Genomic DNA, 19,098 nt, shown 5'->3' on the forward strand with positions numbered 1-19,098 from the left:
AAGAAAAGCATATCAAAGAATATCAACATTCTTATAGCTGAATAAAACCACGCTGCCCTGCCCCATGACACAAATTTAACCCGTCTCTCAATTGCAACAGAACATTTCTAACCAATTGGGTGTTTACGGTGAAAGCTCTCCGTATTGTGAATTGTAAGACTATTTTGATATCCCCTTAAATCAGCTCAAAAATGCAAATAAAAATTTGCAGGGGTATTTTATGGCTTCCTCTCATCTGTGGAAATATGGCTGGGCAGAGACCACGCTGCGGCTGCCCCTTCTCGTGCTTCGCTCTGCTCTTGTCTTGCTCGCACACCGAGCCTGCGGGGACTGCAGAGCAAAGGGCAGGGCAAAACGTGGCTTTCAGCTCAGTTCAGAGTTTTCAGACCCCACCTGATCCCAGCTGCTTTGTGGGAAGGTTAAGATGACATTCAATATAAAACTGACTGCTGTCATCCCTTCGCTGGTGTTGGGGGAAGGACCTGGTAATGTCTTCAGCTCATGAATATGTAATCTGCTGAATGCCTATGCAGTGCACTTCTAATTGCCTTTGTTCTTGCTGTGGGAGATTCTCAGAGCATCTTAAGAGTTGTTCTTGTATTCAGTCAATTTTCTGAGTCATTCTTTTGGTTTCATCAAGGTTTAATAGAGGCAAGAATTCTGTTTCCAGTAAGTCCAAACAATCTTACTTTTATGTATGTAAGTCTTCCAGCTCTCAAAATAGTCTTCTTAATTTAATTAATTCTTAAAGAGTGCCTTTAAACTTGAGCAGTATTTAAAGAACTTATTGTCCTTTTTTCTTAACAAGAAATTTAGTGAGGTGCCTCTTGACAGCTAACTAATTCTGCAATTAATGTAAATACTCTACGCTTCAGCTACTGCTATAGCAGTAACCAACTGCAGCATCATCTGACCTTGCTGTGTTGTACATAAAGCATCTCACCAGTCATGTAGCAAATGCAGCAGGGAGGTTATTTTGTGAACGTCTGTACACAGATGCACAATACTTTCAACTGCACATCTCGAAAAGCTTGTCATTTCAAACGTTTAAGGAATCAACCAAGCTTTACAGCAACAAGAGGAAACATGAGTTGAACAGGAGCAGCTAACATCTTCCAGAGACTGTTTTCCAGTCCCTGGTTTGTTTTTGTTTGAAGTCTTGAAAGTGCTTATAGACAAAATTACTTTCAGTAAGAATAATATATCACTTCTTTTGCCTGATTTAAAGTAGATTTTTTTTCCTACATAAAAAGAAGCCTGATTTTTATCATATGCCTTATGGATCTGATAACACATTCCTACATTCCTCTTTTTCCTAAATTTTCTGAAAGGTTTGTTTTCTTGCAATAAAACTCATGTCTGTGCTAAGATATTGCCCTATATGTTTTTTGGTTTTTTTCTTGGTTTTTTTTTTTGTCTTTGCTGAAACACTCTTGTTAGCTGTTGTGTGTTGACCAAATGGTTTCTGGCTTTACAATCTGTCACTAGTATTACATTTACAGCTTGCAATTATGGGCTTCGATTAAATATTTTGCACAAAGCTGCAAGTTCCAATAGCCAAACCTTATATATTTTCCAAAACATGGCAAAAAAGATAAGAGTATTGAGAAGTAAACCAAGACTGAAGTTATAAAAATGGCCTTTAGAGTCTGGATAAATATACACAGAGTTTTATAGCCATGGATGTTATCTCTTCTGATACTGAGGCTTGCCCTTGGGTGACAGAAAGCAGAATCTTTCCTGGATTTCTTTATTTCTTTAAATGAGACTGAAAGTCTCCTTTGGTAAAGCATGTATACAACATGGGCTGATATTCACTGCAAGAAGCATGCTGGATATTTTTAAAATGGCATGTTTTTGATGACTTAGCATATGTTAGGATAGCATACATGAATGGTGCTATAAGCCTTTTTTTTTTTTTTTTTTTGTCAGTATGGCTAATAACCCCATAATTAACGTAGAAACCTCCATACTTTTCTTTTTTTTTCTTTTACAGGTCTTGCCAGAGGTTTCCACCGTACCCCAAGGTGAGATCAAGGTCCGCCTCATGCTCGCCAGCCTCGTGGCATGAGAGGAGGTCCCCACAAGCCATAAAGCCTTTCCTTTCTGCCTTTCACACTGCAGCAGAGATGATTACAAACACCCATGATGGGCTTTGCTGTGGAGTGCAGACAGCTCTGGTCAAGATTTAAGCCGGGTGCAATCTGCCAGGTGATCAGAGATGGTCAATTGTCACCAGGAGGCCAGAGCTTCTTCTCAGGATGAACGGAGGAGCTTGCTGACATCCCTGGCACAACCATGGCTGGGAGGGAAGGAGAGCAGCGCGTTGCCCTGTAGCCTCCTTCTCGGCTGTAGCTTGAGCAGAGCAGATGTCAACCAGCCCGGACTCCTTCCCCCTGCCTTGGCCAAGGCACCGGGGCTTGGCAGGCGTCCGAGGACACAGACAATAGGAGGCTGACTGTCTGCACACCATTTCGCACTCACTTGACATGAATCACTTTCTGCTGCCTGGCTCTTGGAAGCAGCACGGGGCTGTCTGGCACTGGTCCTGCCAGCAGACCGAGGAGCAGGGGAAGGCTGGGCCCTCTCTCTGCTCCTCTCCTGGGCTTCTGCCCATCTCCCAGCAGCTACTTTCTGCTCCTATTTCTCTGTCAAACGGTGATTCTGCAAAGGGGGAAAAAAATAGTTATTGCCCTCCGGATACTCATTACAGAGGACCTCCAGGATGGATTAGCTCTGTGCAGACTGCTTGCAGCCAAAGGCTTCTCTGTCCAGAGTTTGGGGGTCCATTTGGGATGGTCCCACAGGACCTTTCCCTGCTATCTGCCGCTCTCTGGTGGACAGGCTGCTTTTGGGCTGGCTGCCAGACTGTTGAGTGCCTTCTCTTGTGCCTCTTCACCTCCTGACGCAGAAAAGCAGGGAGACATGGCAGTCGTGAGTGGTGCTGGAGGATCCCTATCCTTAAAAATAAGAAACAAGACCCCAAAAAGCAGCAGATGAACCCAAGGGCATGGGTTCTTTCTTCTCTACTCAAACCTCCCCATTCTCCCCATCAAGCAGCCAGCAGCAGCATGGATGCTGACAAGGGTGAGGACTCCTTATCCCACCCCAGCAGACTACCAGTGTCACCTCCCAGGTCCCGCCTCCTCCTATCGGGCCTACATAGGCAGCAGGAGCCATTTAACAAAAGAAAACCCGTTAAATTAAACATTTTCCCAGCCTGTCTGCTATCCTGTTGCAGTGCAGCAGCAGATGCTGGGGGCCATGCAGGGCAGTTTCCAGTGACGCAGAGCCTGGGTATGTCCTAAGCTTTATTTACACCCACCCACCAATCCTCAGATAAGTCTGGCAATCTTTTCTCTCAGGTCTCCTCTGAGCTGCCCTTCCCAGGTACGGAACATGGCTAAAACTTTCAGTCCCATCCAAGATCCAGGCCTAAAAGGAATTGCCACGAACTTCACCCTCCCAAACTGGCTTTACAGGCCAGCTTTGTGTTACCCAAGCTGATGTTCCACTTTCCTTCTTTTCTAGACTACTTTTTTCCTTGTGAATATTTCTTCCAGCTCTCATCTTTCCTGTTGCTTCCCCCTGATCTCTATCCCATTCTTCCATTTTTTCCCTCCCACGTGGTAACCCATGGAGCTCTGCTGTGGTGTCACCAATCCCTAGGATTAATGTACGTCTCCTGCATCATCTGCCTTCTTACACAACCTGGGAAGACGTTTGCCATTTTTGTACCAGCTTGATATCACTGAGTCATGTTCACTTAGTGGAACAAAATAAACCTTAGATCTTTTTCTGCTGAACTGAAGCCTATCTCACCTGAGCAGTCCATCATCCCTAGGCATATTACTTTCCGGCTGCACCTTCTGAATCTCAACCTTTTATTTTTTTCAGTTCATTTCTCCAGTTTGTCACAGAGGTGTTAGAAGAAGAGTGTCCTTGACAAATCCATGGCCACTGAGACTCTTCTCCTTGGTACCTCCTAGACACCTGTAAATAACATACTCATCTTTCTGTCAGGATTTTTCATGGACTGAAGTTAAACCAGTGGGTCTGTAGTTCCCTATTTCTGCCCATGTTCCCAATATTTTTAAAAAAGTTAGGCATTTTTTGTCCCTTTCCAATCTTCTGATGTTTCCAGAGATAACCACTAATGACTGAGATTGCCACAACCGGTTCTGCAAGTATCCATGACTTAAATTCACTCGGTTTGGAATAATCTTCCCAGAAGGGTTTTCCTCCTTGCCGGTGTCAGTCAGCAGCTGGCTTATCACCAGGAACAGAAGGGATTATATCCCTTGTAAGCTCTTTATCAGCTTATCTGTGGATGTCCATTATCTGTCTATCACTCTCTGAATCCTCGGGGGTCCTTGCCCTCCATGGTTGTCTTGTAGCACCAAGTTCCACAAGTTAGACCCTTCCTCCCACCTAAATTTCAGTGTTGTCAGAGCCAGATTCTTCTTGCAGCAAATGATGACTGGCATCAGGCACAAGGAGCAACAAGGGAAATTTCGACTAGATATGAGAAAAACTTTCACAACAAAGGTAGTTGAAAAGAGCTTGGATGAAGCTCCGATCCTGGAATTGTTCACAGCTCAATTGGATCAGCCCTGAGCTGCCTGACCCCAGTTAGACCTGCTCTCAGCAGGGCTTGGACCCTTCAAAGGTCCCTTCAGCCTGTGGTTTCCCAGTGCAGCTTTTCCTTCAGCACTGGCTGAGGGTCCCACTACATCCCTCCTTTCTGGTGGGTCCTCCTCAAGGGCTGCCAAGAGGAGGGTCATCTCCTTTCACCTCCTCCTGTACTGGCTGTCATGTACGGCACCTAGTGCCAGGGTGCAGCGACGTGCCTCTTGATTCAGTCCACCAGAAATCCCCCACATTCTGGCTGTCCAGTGTAATGATAAGCTGAAATGGGACAGGCACAAAAATATCCTATGAGGATATTAAGGGATAAACCACCATTCTTTTATTTTTCCTCAGCATTTCCCCAGTGAAGCATAACCAAATAAAATCAGAGTAGAATATCAGCAAACGCCCCCCTCCCCCCCAAAAAAACCCCAACGCTTACTTTCCCACCAGTGAAAGCAGATCTGCAAAAATCTATGTTTAGACAAGGGGGAAAAACTTGGGAGGAAAAACATCAAATCCTTCTTCCCTGAGACCCACCTGTGGTCTCCACGGGATATGCTGCTCCCTGCTTCTACCGTAGACTGAGGCTGCCATGGCTGCCCACATTAACGCCTTTGTGCAGGTAGGAGCGTGTCTGCAGCTGAACCCTTTCCACTACTCTGGTGACATGTTTATAAAACAACTGGGTTTACCCTTGCCTGAGACTCTTTTTGGTTTAGGAACAGGTGGTCATACAGGCTTCACCTCTAGGGACAGGAAAAAAGGAGAAAAGAAGGAAGAGGATCTGGGTAAGTTTGGGCAGAAAATGCCTTCTCCAGTCTCTAAAGCTGGTTAAAATTTAAAGGTCATCCCATTCTGAACCTGAGTTTACTGATAAGCTTGTCCTTTCCAGAACACTCAGTTGTGGGGGTCTCTGGGGGTAGGTGAGGGACCAAGACTCAAATCTGTGCTCTTGATCGACTTGCCCGTCACAGCATCCGTCTCATCGGGGTGGTTTGAGCACCAGGCACTCAATAGCCCTGGATAATCTCCTGCTCTTCTGAGGTCTCTTTCCCCTTGTAGGAGGGCTTAACCATATAACCTTCTTGTCCAGGCTAAACCATCTTATCAGGGTCAGATGTTCTTCAGGAAGGTTTGGTTTTTGAAAAGTTAGCTTTGCTCTAAAAAAAAAAAGGAGGTGGGGGGAGGGTGTCAGAGAGAAAGTGAGAGAGAAAAGAAAAACCTATTCTATTAAAAACTCCAGTCCGGCTGTCGCTGCTGGAAAGGGATCTTACACAATGGAGCCTGCTTTCTCCTGAAGTGAACTGCTTTCAGCTTGCTCGACAATAGATCAAAACCCGAGTAAGAAGCGATTTCTAAGTATCTGAGTATCTTAATGGGAAATTCTCCAGCAATTGCTCATCTACTTTTATCTGCAATTAGATATTAACATTCCAGATCAGAGTATTTTCCAGGTGTAAATGTGAAACAGTGCAAGGTCTTGTCATCTAGTTTTGCAGTTCCATCCCCCCATTCTCTTTTTTCCCCCCCTTATCAGCATGATCAGGGACCTGACTAGGAACACGAGGCAGAGAAATGCCCAGTAAGGGCTGTGAAGCGAGATAGCAAGAGAAGCTTTGCACTCCAGCGCGACTTGCCTGGCCTGTTATTGACAGAGCCTCCAAGATGCTCAAAGATAGCCTTGCTGCATGTTACATTACCTTCAGATTTATTTCGGTGCCACAGAAAAGTGAGGGGGGTGAGGGCAGAGGGAGGGACGACTGAAAATGTTGCTGTGGGTAGAGCGATTATAACCAGAATTTCTTTTTAATACAAAAATCTTTAGCCCGACAAAGGATCCATCTCTGGGAGAGGTTTTTTCACCATCGAATACCCCACCCCTTTGCATCAGAGCATTGCAAAATGTACTTGGAAGAGCAGCAAGTTCGTTTTAACCGATAGCATTCAGCGCTTTTTACTGTGCTATTCATCCATATGACAAAGCTGAGAGGGGAGCCCATACTTCTTCCTGACTTTTTATTGCTTTTCAGCCCAGTGGGAACCAGCCAACATGAAAAAAAAAAAATTGGTTTAACCGCAAAATATGTTTAAGCTTCTTGCTTTTTTTTTTTTTTTTTTTTTTTTTTTTTTGGCATGTCAGGAAAAAGGTGGAGGGGGAGGTGAATACCCAAGGCAAAATAGTCCCAAAATTAAGTCAAAACCCAGCCAAAATGCTAGTGCACGTGAGCCTGATCCTACACGTAAAGGCTGAGGTTTGAAGAGGGAGGTTGGTGACAGCCTTCAAATGCTGGGACCACCGTGGCATCTGACAAGAGAGAAGACAGACTCATTTTGAGGTGACTAAATAGAAGCTGCAAGGAAAGACCATGGTCTGCAAGTAGAGTTAAGGCTTTCCAGGCAGAAAGTTCTGGGACTAGTGCTCGCTCTGGGAAGTGACAACGTGTGCTGGGTCCTCCAGGGTTTTCCGTCTGGATCTTCTGAGCAGGCTGGTGTTCTGGGCTGCACTGCCTGCAGCCTTGCTCTTGCTCGACGGGACTCTTTCTCAACTCCAAGAAGTGATTATTTTAAGCTATATTTAAACTTCTAATTTTTCTGAATTAAAAAACATAAAGAACCCTCTGCTTAGAAAAGCTAATGCTCATGCATATATCACACCCGAAAGGGAAAGTTTAAGAAATAAAAGTAAACCAGCATTTGCACGATCCCAGTTGTTTCCTTTTTTTGTTGATTTGAAACTAAACCTGCAGATTGACCCATAACATAAACATTTAATTAACTCTTTGAAAAATTTTACATTTTTATCAAATAATTAAAAAAAAATGCTTTTGATTTGGGAATACTGTTGTGTGAAGAACATGGAGGTTTTCAACTGCTCACAATCAGAACAACATCAAAAGTTTTGCATGACTGCAAAGTCCTTTCTCTGTGCCCCTCTGCCCCTGCCTGCCACCACCTCCAAAAACCCAGCTTTAATGGTGACCACCAGGCACTGAAATCTGCCCCTAAAAGAGATCAACAGAGGCTTTCACAGCAAGCACCTGCTCCCAGGTGCAAACAACACAACTCCCCACCAGCTCTACACCCTGCTACAGAGTCTTTTAAGAGTTTATTTTCTCCTAACCTCTCCTGATAAAGTGATTCTCTCCAGCTGAGCCCAGTCTGGATTCTGCAAGACAAACATATTAACTGTTTCCTCACCGAGGACCTGGACAGGGCCTTCTGGTGTGTGGGTCAGGGTTTGCTAACATGCGTGGGCCTGGTACTGCATTTGCTTCGATGGACTCATGACACTTTGCACTGAAACCCAGCAAAAGATGAAGCTTCTGCCACCTCCAGCTCCTGTGATTTGCAAATTATTGTAAGGCAGGCTAAGGGTGGTAAGATAGAGGATAGAAGTAACTACAAATGCAGATGCAGAAAGAGAGAACAGAACACCTAGAAAGAAAATTGGGTGCCTTTAAAATACAGCAAAGGCTTTATCTGAAAACAGAGCTTAACAATTAGCCACACTTACGTGGCGTACAAAATGCTGGTGCTGTGCCTCAGCCTGAAAGCCTCACCCATGCTGGGCAGTGAAACAGTCTGTCTGTACCCCGGTGTCACAAAGGCTTTGTATTTGATGACAGGGCGGGTGTAAGTGGGGCATTAGGGCACCTTGGTCCTCAGCAAAGGTTAGTTGTCTTCCTCATAGACTTCCTCACTAGCTTCCACACCCCTGCTGAAAGTCCTCCTGCTCCAGCAGCATGGATGCCCTAGCTGGATGGTTTAAAATCAGCCCAGATGAATCCACCACAGCTGTTGTCCTGCCTCTGGGCTGCAGCAGGGACCTGGATGTATGTATCAGCATGCTGGACTGATGGCACAGACTGGGCTTCTCCATGGGCACTTTCCTCTGGTTAGCTGGTTGCTCTTGTCTCTGGAGACTGAATATCAGGCAGACAACAACTGCTGAGCACCTGCTACTCCATGAAGGTGTCGGGGTTTAACGTAGGAAAGGAAGGTCTGTCGGCACCACACAGATTCCTCCTTCCTTGGGAGGTGGATGGACGAGTGTCTAGTCTGTTGAGTCAGCAGCAAAGAAGTGCTCACCCAGTTTAAAGCAAGACCTCTCTGTACTGATCTGATAGACTTGCACAAAGCATGCTAGCTAGTGAGAAGTCAGGTGGGCCCCGGCAGAGAAAAAGGATGAATGTCTTTAGCTGAGAATATCGGAGGGGCTGGGCAGGGGAGCAGATGGTCTGGTCCAGCCTGGCAGTCAGTGAACCAACTCTAGTGCAAAGTCTCACTTTCTGAGTTCCTTTATTTGGCAAAAGTTCAGGTTATCATTCCCTGGAGCTGTCTGCAGAAGTGCTATAGGATTTAATGTGAATGCAGTTGATAGGGTTTTATAGAAAATTAACAGAGTTTATTGAAATCTCATTCTAAAGTCCATAGAGAGCAACAGCAGGGAGTGATTTTCTAACAGTCCCAAGGAGAATTATAGACTTCTTGAAGGCTCTTAGTCCCAAGACCTCCCATCCTGCAGCCTCTTTTCCCTGAGCCTTCCTCCCCCTGAACAGACCTCAAAACAAGAGGTCATTTCCCCAAAGGCTGTTTCAGTTCAGCTGCAGTAATGAGACATTTTCTGGCTTCATTAGACGTGCACAGCTGAAGGTGAGGAGAGAAGAGATGCTCTACATGTTACTCGCAGGCTCCTGCAGCGGTCTTATACTTAGAGACTTACAGAAAGTTTTCATCCTGATTCAGGAAAGCAAAAAATTCATGCTGAGCAATTTCAACCAGGAAGTATTATTTTAATTATTTTTTCTTTCTTAGATCGATGGTCCTCTGTGAGTTGACCTGAATGCCCTTGAGCTGGAGCTCCTGTTCCCTGTGACCCACAGGAGGACTTCAAATATCCCACTTGTGGATAAGCCACCCTGTGAAGTTATCTCTGGAGGCCCTGAAGGTGACTGCTGAAGGAATTTGGGAGTTCCCATCAAAGGATGGTCTGTTTTTTGCAAAATCCCATCAGCATTTTCCATTGAATTTTTTTTTAAATTTTTTCCCCTCAAGGCTCCCAGCCACTTTTTTGATGCCACACTGGGTGGGTGGGTGTCCAGCCTCCGCAGCCATTCCTGCCCCCACCATGAGCAGGGCTTAGGCTGGGAGCCAACTATTTCCTACGACTCGGTTCCTTTCCCTTGGCAGTCTTTGGTAAGACAAGTTATATGGCAACTGATGCCTACAAAGTGCTAAAAAATTGTCCTGTGGAGTAAAAGGAAGAACAAGACAGCAAGTGTAGAAAAACATTTGGAAACAGCCTTGACACTGAAACCATTTTGAATAATTGAAGAAGTTGTTTTGGAGAAAGACAGGTTATTTCCAAAAGATAACTTTTTAATGGCACGGTGTCCCTTCAGCCATGCTGCTGCCTTCCATTAGCAGCCAGGATGGTTAGGAGAACTCATTCAAGGTCTGCAGCTGAGAGGGAATTATTGATTTGTTTATTTTTTTACAAATGATCATCAAAAAGCATTTGTTTCTTGTTAAACCACCACTGTGGCAGCAGTGTTTGTGGAGAGGGGGAGCTGTGGTAGTGCCAGTCGTGGACAGGACTGTTCTGTTTCCCATTCCAGAATTGCATAAACCCAATTACAGATGTTACCCTTGATGCATGTATGGAGGAAAGGGCTACTCTGCGTTTCAGTGATGCTGAGTGACTGGGCCTTTTGCTGACAGCCACAAACATTGCCTTCTGTCCAACATTGCTAAAAAACAGGCCAGAGTACAAGCGACATCATCCTGGGGTACTTTTTCTCTGGGCGGGGAATACCAACTTTCCCTTCCCCAGTTTGGAGAACAACAGTGAATGAAAAGTAAATCGTTCAGAGATGATCTATTTTGGCTCAGAAACCTGCTCAGAAACTTTCTTCCTAATGTCTTTTCCCCGATGCAGGCAGCACTCTTCTAGCCTGCTTCTAATGACCAGCATTAGTTTGCATTAGATGGATTTGTGATGATTTCTTTCTGCCTGGCTGCTAAGCCTGCAAGCAATTCAAATTAAGTTCGGCTCCCCGTGCCCCATCTGGCAATGGCAGCTCCCCCGTTTATGTTTGCTTCCTTCTCAGCTGTTCTCCCTTTCTCACATCCTACGGTGGTTTGATCTGTCTGGATTTTGCAGCCCCACAGTGCTCGGCGGACACCTGCTGGGGCTCACTGCATCCAGCCCCAGCCATCCCGAACAACTTGCTCTTGGGTGCAAGATGGGCACTAGTGGGAGAGGGCCAGTGGGGGGAAGGAGGCTGGTGGGACTGGAGAGGTTCCCTGAGATGGGAGCTGAAGCCCAAACCTTGGCTTCCATCCTTGCTGTCCCCTCTGGCACCTCGTTCATGGTATCACATGACAGAAGGAAAGGGAAGCCGGCGGGCTTTGGGAGCGTGGCAGGCTACGGGAAGGTCTGCCATTCTCCTGGCCAGCACAGCGTCACAGCACCCTTACAGGGTGATGGAAGGTGGAGCCTTTTCTTTAGCTTTGTAGAAAGAAAATACGATAAATAAGGTGAGTCAGAAACTCCTTCCCCTCTCTGCCCTCAGCTCCCACCTGCGGGGGACATTGTTGGAGGTGGAGGGAACCTTTTTGGGATGCCAAAACAGAGGGACAGAAACACAGCAGGGAAAAAATGCAGTTTATCACGTTTACCAAGTGGCTGACTCACATGTTACAATCCTAACTTAGGAACAGCCTGCTCTATTCCAAACACATTTGCTAATAAGAGACAACATGAGGGTTCATCATGACCATCCACCAAGGTATCCTGTCACCACAGGGATCTTAAAACGTGTCAGATAATGCATATTTCAAATCACCCTATCTTTCTCTGCCAGTGGAGACAAGGCCAGAGGGTCTGGGAGAGGAACGGCATCAGTTTTGTGTTCTTCTCAGTGCTTCTTTGGAAATGTTTGGTTTCTGCACCCTTGAAGTGACTCTCACTTGTTGTCAGCTATGTATGATGTCTGAGGACAGCATGGATGGCTGTAAAGACGTGTCACATTACAGCAGTAGTGATTCTTCTTTCTTCCCATTCCCCCTCCTCATCCTCAGCACTGGGCTAATGACACCGCCAGGTACCAAGCAACAGAGAATTGAGCCTGTTGTTTTTACAGTGAAAATGAATGAAAAGTGCCTGCTGGGTCACATAAACCTGTCAAAAGAACAGCCAGGGCTTCCTGTGAGAGGGATAATAGTTAAGAAACCTGAAATTCTGAGAAAAAGGGATTATGAATCATCAGTAATATTTACAGTGCAAGTCCCTATTCCCTATATTTCTAGTTGTTTCTTTCTCCTTTCCAGGGCAATTATTTCCAGGAGCAGAGGAGCAGAGCCCTGAGTGCATCCCCCTGGCAGGTAAACAAGCCAAACCCCAAATGTGGGTCTGACAGAGCTCAGGGACATCTTGCACCCCTGGCCCTGCCACCCCCTCCAAACAAGGTGGGTGACAGCAAACAGGGTGTCTCTTGAGGGGTGGGCAGGGTGTCTCCCCCATGCTCTGCAGTGAAGGTGTATGCTCATGGCTTAGCAATGCATCCTACATCAAGTCATGCGGGTGTATGAAGCCAGCAGAACATCTGGGCAGCTGTGCTCAAGCAGTGCAAGCCTAAATGATATTTAAGCTTTATATTAGGGAGTTATTAGGCCTCAGGTGGTGCACAGACCTACTGGGTCTGTTGCATATGGGGTTAAAGGCTGGCTGAGCACTTGTAGCCATGCACAGGGAGCCCAAAGCAAAGCACTCCCCTTTATGATGCTCATTAGCACTTCTCCCTTGGAGGGATCCTTGCAAAGACGGGGCTGTGTAACTGCCCAGGGAGAGCAGCAGGTCCCTGGATGGGAGGGGACCCTGATGTGGGGAAGGGAATATGCAAAGAGGCGGGAAAAGTAAAGAGTCGTTTTTGCTGGGCAGGTGCCAAGTGAAAATGTAAGAGCAGATCAAACACATCTGGGTTAATGAGAGTACCATTCCCCAGGCCTCACCAAAGTGAGGAGAGCAGGAACAGGCTGGACGGCAGGCGCTGAATGATATTCTGTAATTAACTGGCAAATAGAATATGATATTTGGTGTAATTGCTCGGAATGATGTCTCTCAGCCCAGATACATGCATTACTTGCTGAGTGCTGCATCCCAGCTGCCACAGCAACTTTGCTTCCCTTTGTTTCCCCTTGCCTGTCATTTCTAATCACATCGTTCCCAAATTTGATTGCATCATCTCTGAGCTTTAGTTGCTAGGGTAACACCACAAAGTCATTATATGCATGAGACGAATACGTTACCCCCTTGCACGACCAGTTATTTGACCATCTCTTTGTGACCCCCAACTCAGATTCCTTTGTCTGTCCCTTCTCAACCAGATCCCATGACATAAAAACTAGTGAGAGGCTCATCACTGATTTCCGTGGAAGCTGGAGTCATACAGGGAACTGTCATTCAAAGGTTAGAGAAAAAGACCCTAACGAATTGAGTAACCCAACATTAGAAGTGGGGCCACCATCAAAACCACGCTGCTTTTTAAAGCACAGGGCTGGAGCGATGACGATTGCACAAAGTACCTATTGCAGACCTTGCCACGGCTGTTCCCTTGCATAAACTCATGGTCTGTGTGGGATTTGTGTAAGCAAGGGGAATATACATGCGTTTATGAGCCCCGCAGTCTGGCTCAGCTTTGTCCAGGTGTGCATTTGCAGACCGCTGTGTCTCTGCAGCAGCGTGAAGCTGTAGCATTTGGGCAGGCAATAGCACAAACGGCCTAACACAACTGTCCTGGCAAAAGTGACGACAGTGATGAAGTCAGCATGGGAAAGGCTTCAACAGGGGCTACCAGAGCGTGCAGCCAGTGCTGGTGCAGTGTGTGTGTGTACTGGTTGGCAGAGCAACCTCCAGCTCCAGCCATACCCTCTTCTTCGCCATTGATCCCTGGGCTAGGAAGATTCAACTGGACTTGTGCATGCCACAGCCAAAAGTTTGCTCTGGGTGTGTAAAGGAGCCTCTGGGCAGTGAAAGCCCACAGCTGGGAGGTCTGCAGGGGCCACAGTGTCCTGATAAAGCTGGGCTGGCCCCTCAGGACGTCCTGGGTGCTGCAGGGTTTAGCATCACCCCCCACCCCAACATTTCAAACACTTGCCTTTCCAGTGCAGGCTGAAGCCCCACTCCCCAGCACTTCCAGTGCATCAGCACACTGCTCTCCACCCACCCCAGCCCATCTGCAGGCTGCCTTCGGGCTCTCCAGTGCCGAGGCTGCAGCAAGGGTCATCCTTGTGGCATCGCCAGCTTTTCTCTTTTCCACCCCACCAGCCCCCCAGTGCCTGCTGGAGCCAGGACGGGTATGCTCCCAGCCCCCAATAGTGCAAGGCAGAGAGAGGAAAGATATTGTTTTTCAGGTGGAATAGCTTCCAAAACGGTACATTTGCAGTCAAAGTGCTGTTTGGAATGCATATGAACCACTGCCTGCAGCAATGAGAAACAAAGCCATTAAAGTTTAGATAGCAGTGTTTTTATTTTTAACCAAATGACTCAGTCTCCCCTCTAGCTCTGAGCAGGAGACAGGGAGAGAGCTGGGCATCAGAGTTCAGAAAGCCTTAACCCCACCGGGATCCTGCTGCGGGGAAAGTTCAAGCAGCCTGCTCAGTTTAATTGTGCCTAGGAAAGGTGTTTAAACCGATGTTGCTGCTTTGATAGTGTCTTGGTTGGGTGGAAATTTTGTTTGTTTCCCTGGATTTTAATTTAAACAACAACAACAAAAAATAATTCAGGACACTTACTGCATCTCCCTTTCCTCCCCGCATCCAGGAGGCCTCATGTTGCTTTTTCTTTTCTGCAGCTCTGCCTGGGGGAGGTTGAAGGCCAACCTGTCCCAGTCTGGAAGGTGGGTTTGGGATACTGCAGATTTTCCTTCAAGCTCCCCTGTTAATAAAAACCAGCTGAGGGAAGAAGACGACCCAGGGAACGAGCCTGATGTGTGTGCTGAGTGTACGTGGTGTCTGTGTGTATGCACATGGGTGTACTCCCTGCCAGCTCCAGGCAAGGTTGCAGCCTTCTTATTATGCACGTCCAGCGCCCAGGCATGAACTGCATTTCAACAAGACACCTACCTGCTTCTGCACCATGGCCCAGACTATTCCTCTAGCAATTTCTCTCTCCATCCCAGCCTGTTTCCAAGGTTCCTATCCCTGTTGCACCTATAAGATGGTGTATCCAGCTGTTAAAAAATGCTTGTGCTCTTGCCGCCACCCTGGGCTGCTTCTCGGAGAGTGCAGAAGGCTCAGCGCTCCAGCCCCAGCCACTTGAGCACATGCTTAATTTAAAGCTGAGGCCCTTGCGCTGAATCAGGCAGCTTGGCCACTTGCAGGAAAAAAACTCAAATACATGGAAAATTACAAAATTACATTTCTACCTCTATTTATTGGTTTTCCATGCCATATGGAAATTTATGTAAATATACAAATGAGAAACAGGCCCTGGAGCTCTGGTGAGTTCGCCAATGTGCCACCAGCGCTCAAAATGTTGGCCATTGTTGACGCTTTAGGAGAACAGAGTGAGAGAAATGAATTCTGGCTCCAAGAGTTGTCCAGAGACATGGCTTCAGTTTTGTTTGTGGGTTTTTTTTAATACAATGCCTACTGTTCTCATGAAAAAACATCCCAGATTCCCCCAGCTGCTCCAGTGAGAGCTGGCTGTGCAGCCCGACCCCAATCAGGCTTGGAAAACCAGGGCTCATCGCGTGCGTTTGGCTACGAAGCAAACTCTTGCAAGCAAATTACCTTTACCAAATTTTTCAGATGAAGGGTGTAGATTTGCAGACAAGCTGTGCAGAGGCAGGTTGAATCTCACAGTATCCTGAGGAATGTGTCCATTTTGAGCAGCTGATGGAGACCTGGGACTCTTCCACTCCCCACAAGTATAAGATTTAATCCCATATGTGCTTCTCAAATCGTACCGACACTTTTCTGAAAGCAGAGGTGGTAGCAGGAGGCAGAAGGGAAAGCTTACCAACCCATACATATTATAGCCATCCCTATGGGTTCTTTTAACTTGTGGAGTGATATAACCTGTTCCTTTTTGGATCCCACATCTTGGGAAGTAGGAAACTTCACTGTCAGCTAGGTACCATTATCTGAGCTGGGTGGAGATGGACTGGACCAAAGTTTCACATCCAGAGTGTGAGCTTTTGTGGTTTTTATACATATATATGTGTTTGTCTGTATATATAAAATATATGTGTAAGTGGGTATGTATGTGTCTAATTTATTTATATCCACTTAGTTTTAAAAAGTGCTCCACTTAGAGAGTCACATCTTAATTTCATGTCCCATGTTTTGCTAAGATTCAGCAGTCTTTTTTGTGGGATGGCGATACATTTTATTTTTGTTATTATTTCTTGACAGAGCTTTGGGAGGACAACTGGGATCTGCAGAAGGCAGGGAGAAACCTGTACAAAGTTTTCCTGGGGAAAAAAAAAATGCTGCTCCTGTGAATTAAAGCTGGAAAAACCCCTCCCAACTATGCAATTTCCTAGCTTGTTATTAATTATCGGAAGTTCAAGCATTTTCAGCGTAAACATTACCATTTGTGCTTTGAACGTGCATAATGCTTTATATGTGCTAAATGTTGTTACTATTTCAAAAGATTTATGTCTTGAGTAAATTATGATTTGGATAATTGCATTCAGTCTACCAAAATCCATCCTGCAGCTTCACTGGAGTGTGGCATCCACCTTCGCTCCCTGGCCTGCGCCGCTTTGGTGTGCTGCGATGTGTGATTGAACATCTGCTTCCTGTCCCCGGCGGGAGCAGGGATGCGTTTCAGTGGAAGGGTCAGGGCTGGTGAGGTAATGCCACTCGATAGAGGTCTGCTCGCAGCAGGAAAAGGCAAGAGTGTCAAGGCCATAGTTGATGGAGTAGCTGGAAAAAAATTTATTTTTCCACGGCACTGACTGCTTTGGAAGTTCAAGAATAGTTTTGTATTGAGCTAGGCAAGAGTTTCAAAAGAAGCCCCAAAGTTTGTGGGCCTGACATCTGGCTCCTTGGCAGCCTCTGTCATGCCTGGACTGGACAGCAAACACACCCTCAGGTTAGTCATTGCTCTCTGGGAAGATAAGGGGAATCTTCTTGCTGGGGTGCAGAGCGGGCTGTGAAGCCGCGCAATGGTGGTGGCTTCCCATGATGTGCTAAACAGAAGCTGAAGTTAACAGGGGAACTGAGACTCCTCATGGTGTTTCTCTTCAAGATACCCATTCCTGCCCATTAAAGTCAGCACTTTGCAGTATAACGTAGATATATCCAAGCTGGTGATGGTTTGCTGGCCCAGACGTTGGCTGGACTCTGGTCCAAGCCTCTCCTGTGTTTCAATGGTGAAGCTCTGTAACAACTGGGGTGGTTAGCAGTTCCTGGTTACGTCGGCACGTAGGCACTGTAGGTGCACTCCAAGGTGTGCTGTCCACTCAGGGTGGCACTGGTGGGAAATGAGCACAAGGCCTTGTGACAGGGGTCCAAAATAGTTCCCTCAACAAGAAGGAGGTAGGTGTGGACCATATCAAGCTCTGAGGCTGAGAAGGCCGAGTTGTTTGGTGGAAACAGGGCCCTTAACCCTTAAAACATTTTAAGCTGCATCTGTAAAGTTACTTTTCACTTGTTTTAGGCTTCTTTCCCTCTGCAATGGGCACTGTCTCTGACAGACAAAGCAATGAACGCCTTCTGGGATGTCTGAAGGATCACCTGAAGTGCCAGCAAAAATGGTGCAGTTGGTGTAAAAACAGACAGAAAAGCTTCCATCAAGAAAGATTTCTTTCTCCAGGGTTATTTCACTTGCGGTATGAGTGGAAACAGCAAGTTCCCACTTCAATCAACAGCTCTTGGGAGGGGTGTGGTGTTCAGCAAATGCTGAGGCACCTTCAGCTTCCCCAGCAGTTTCAGCAGAAACAATGGGTGTTGCTCAGCACGGTGCTGCACCCCCTGAGCTCTCCTCAACAGGGACATTCAAGGAAGGAGAACAACGGGTTTGTCCTTTAATTCTGAGTAGGCTGGGAGCAGAAGCAGGCAAATGGAATTTGATTTTTTTTTTAATTTATTTTTACCATAATCACTTGGGTCCAGAGCTGGAGCTCTAAGAGGAGAATCATGATTCTACTGAAAAAAGCAAGAGAATGGGCCTTCAAGGACTCTCCAGTGGGACAGGACAAACATGAGTCACCAGTCAGAGTAGTGAATAGGAATAATAACATACTTTTGACTAGCATTTGCTAGCATGAATGCAAACTAGAACTAATCTGACAAATCCAGGAGTCATCAGGCCTCCTGTGCTCCAGTTCATCACCAGTATGCCTAACTCAGTAGCTCTGCTGTGGCACATTCCTTGCTCATGTGCGGAGCATGTATAGATCAGTATGTCCTGTATATATTTGGCTTACCAGGCAGGACTTTTTCACAGAGCTAATTCCTTTACAAACAATGGGCATTTTTGCAGGTTCCATTGCCTTTTGGCTTGGTGTGACAGGCACTTAGAATCGGGCTGTCGCTATGTAGAAGTAGTGGCCGCACTGCATTGCACCAAGCATCTGGACAGCACAGATCTGACAGGGGTGACATGTCCAGAGGTGCAGGACTCACTGCACCTGTGCTGTGGAGGTGATCTTTGCATTTGGACTTCTGTTGTCACTACTCCAAGCGAGTGACTAGACAGGAAAACGAAGTCCTCAAATTCACCCCAGATCAAATTCTAAGGTGGAGAAAGAAGACACATCTTACCATTCCCAAATATATGGTAGCCCTAGAATGAGCCTGTCTTGGGGTACAGATTATCTGGCACACCACTGTGTTGATGGATGCTGTTGAAAACCTGTGGAACCAGGAATAAAAAAAGTAAATATGGGTAACAGAACCACAAAGAAACATCCTCTGCTGCGAGCTGGCTTGTTAGTCACTGGAACTGTTTTTCCTGGTAAGTTCAGCAGTTTTTCAGAGTAGGAAACGTGACCTCACTATATACACAGAAATTTGCTATTTTATACCTTACTGCCAGCATGGATCTTAATCAACCAGAAAAACTCAAAATGACAAACAAACAAGAGACAGCTTTGCTATCTGAGGTTCATTAGCTCCTAGCGACCTCTTAAATCTGCAAGAAATCAAAGAGAAATGTTCAGAAAACGGGAGGGCTTTCAAGTCATTTTGCCAGTAATTTCCACCTATTCCCCAGTTCCCCCTCAATAATGAATGGCATTTCTTGATTGTTTTCCCAAGGTTTGCATTTATCTGAGCAAATGTAGACTGGAGCTTTGACCCACAACATATAGGGGATGGGAGGTGGACTCTCCCTGGAAGAATAGCACATACTCTGTGTCTTGCAAGGTTATTTGAAGCTGACTCGTAAGGGCATTGTCATCCTCATCTGGGAGGCTGGAAATGTGAGCAAAGGGCAGTCTATTTCATGCTTGG

This window comes from Falco cherrug, chromosome 9 (genome assembly GCF_023634085.1).
Source record: "Falco cherrug isolate bFalChe1 chromosome 9, bFalChe1.pri, whole genome shotgun sequence".
In the NCBI taxonomy this organism is placed as follows: Eukaryota; Metazoa; Chordata; class Aves; order Falconiformes; family Falconidae; genus Falco; species Falco cherrug.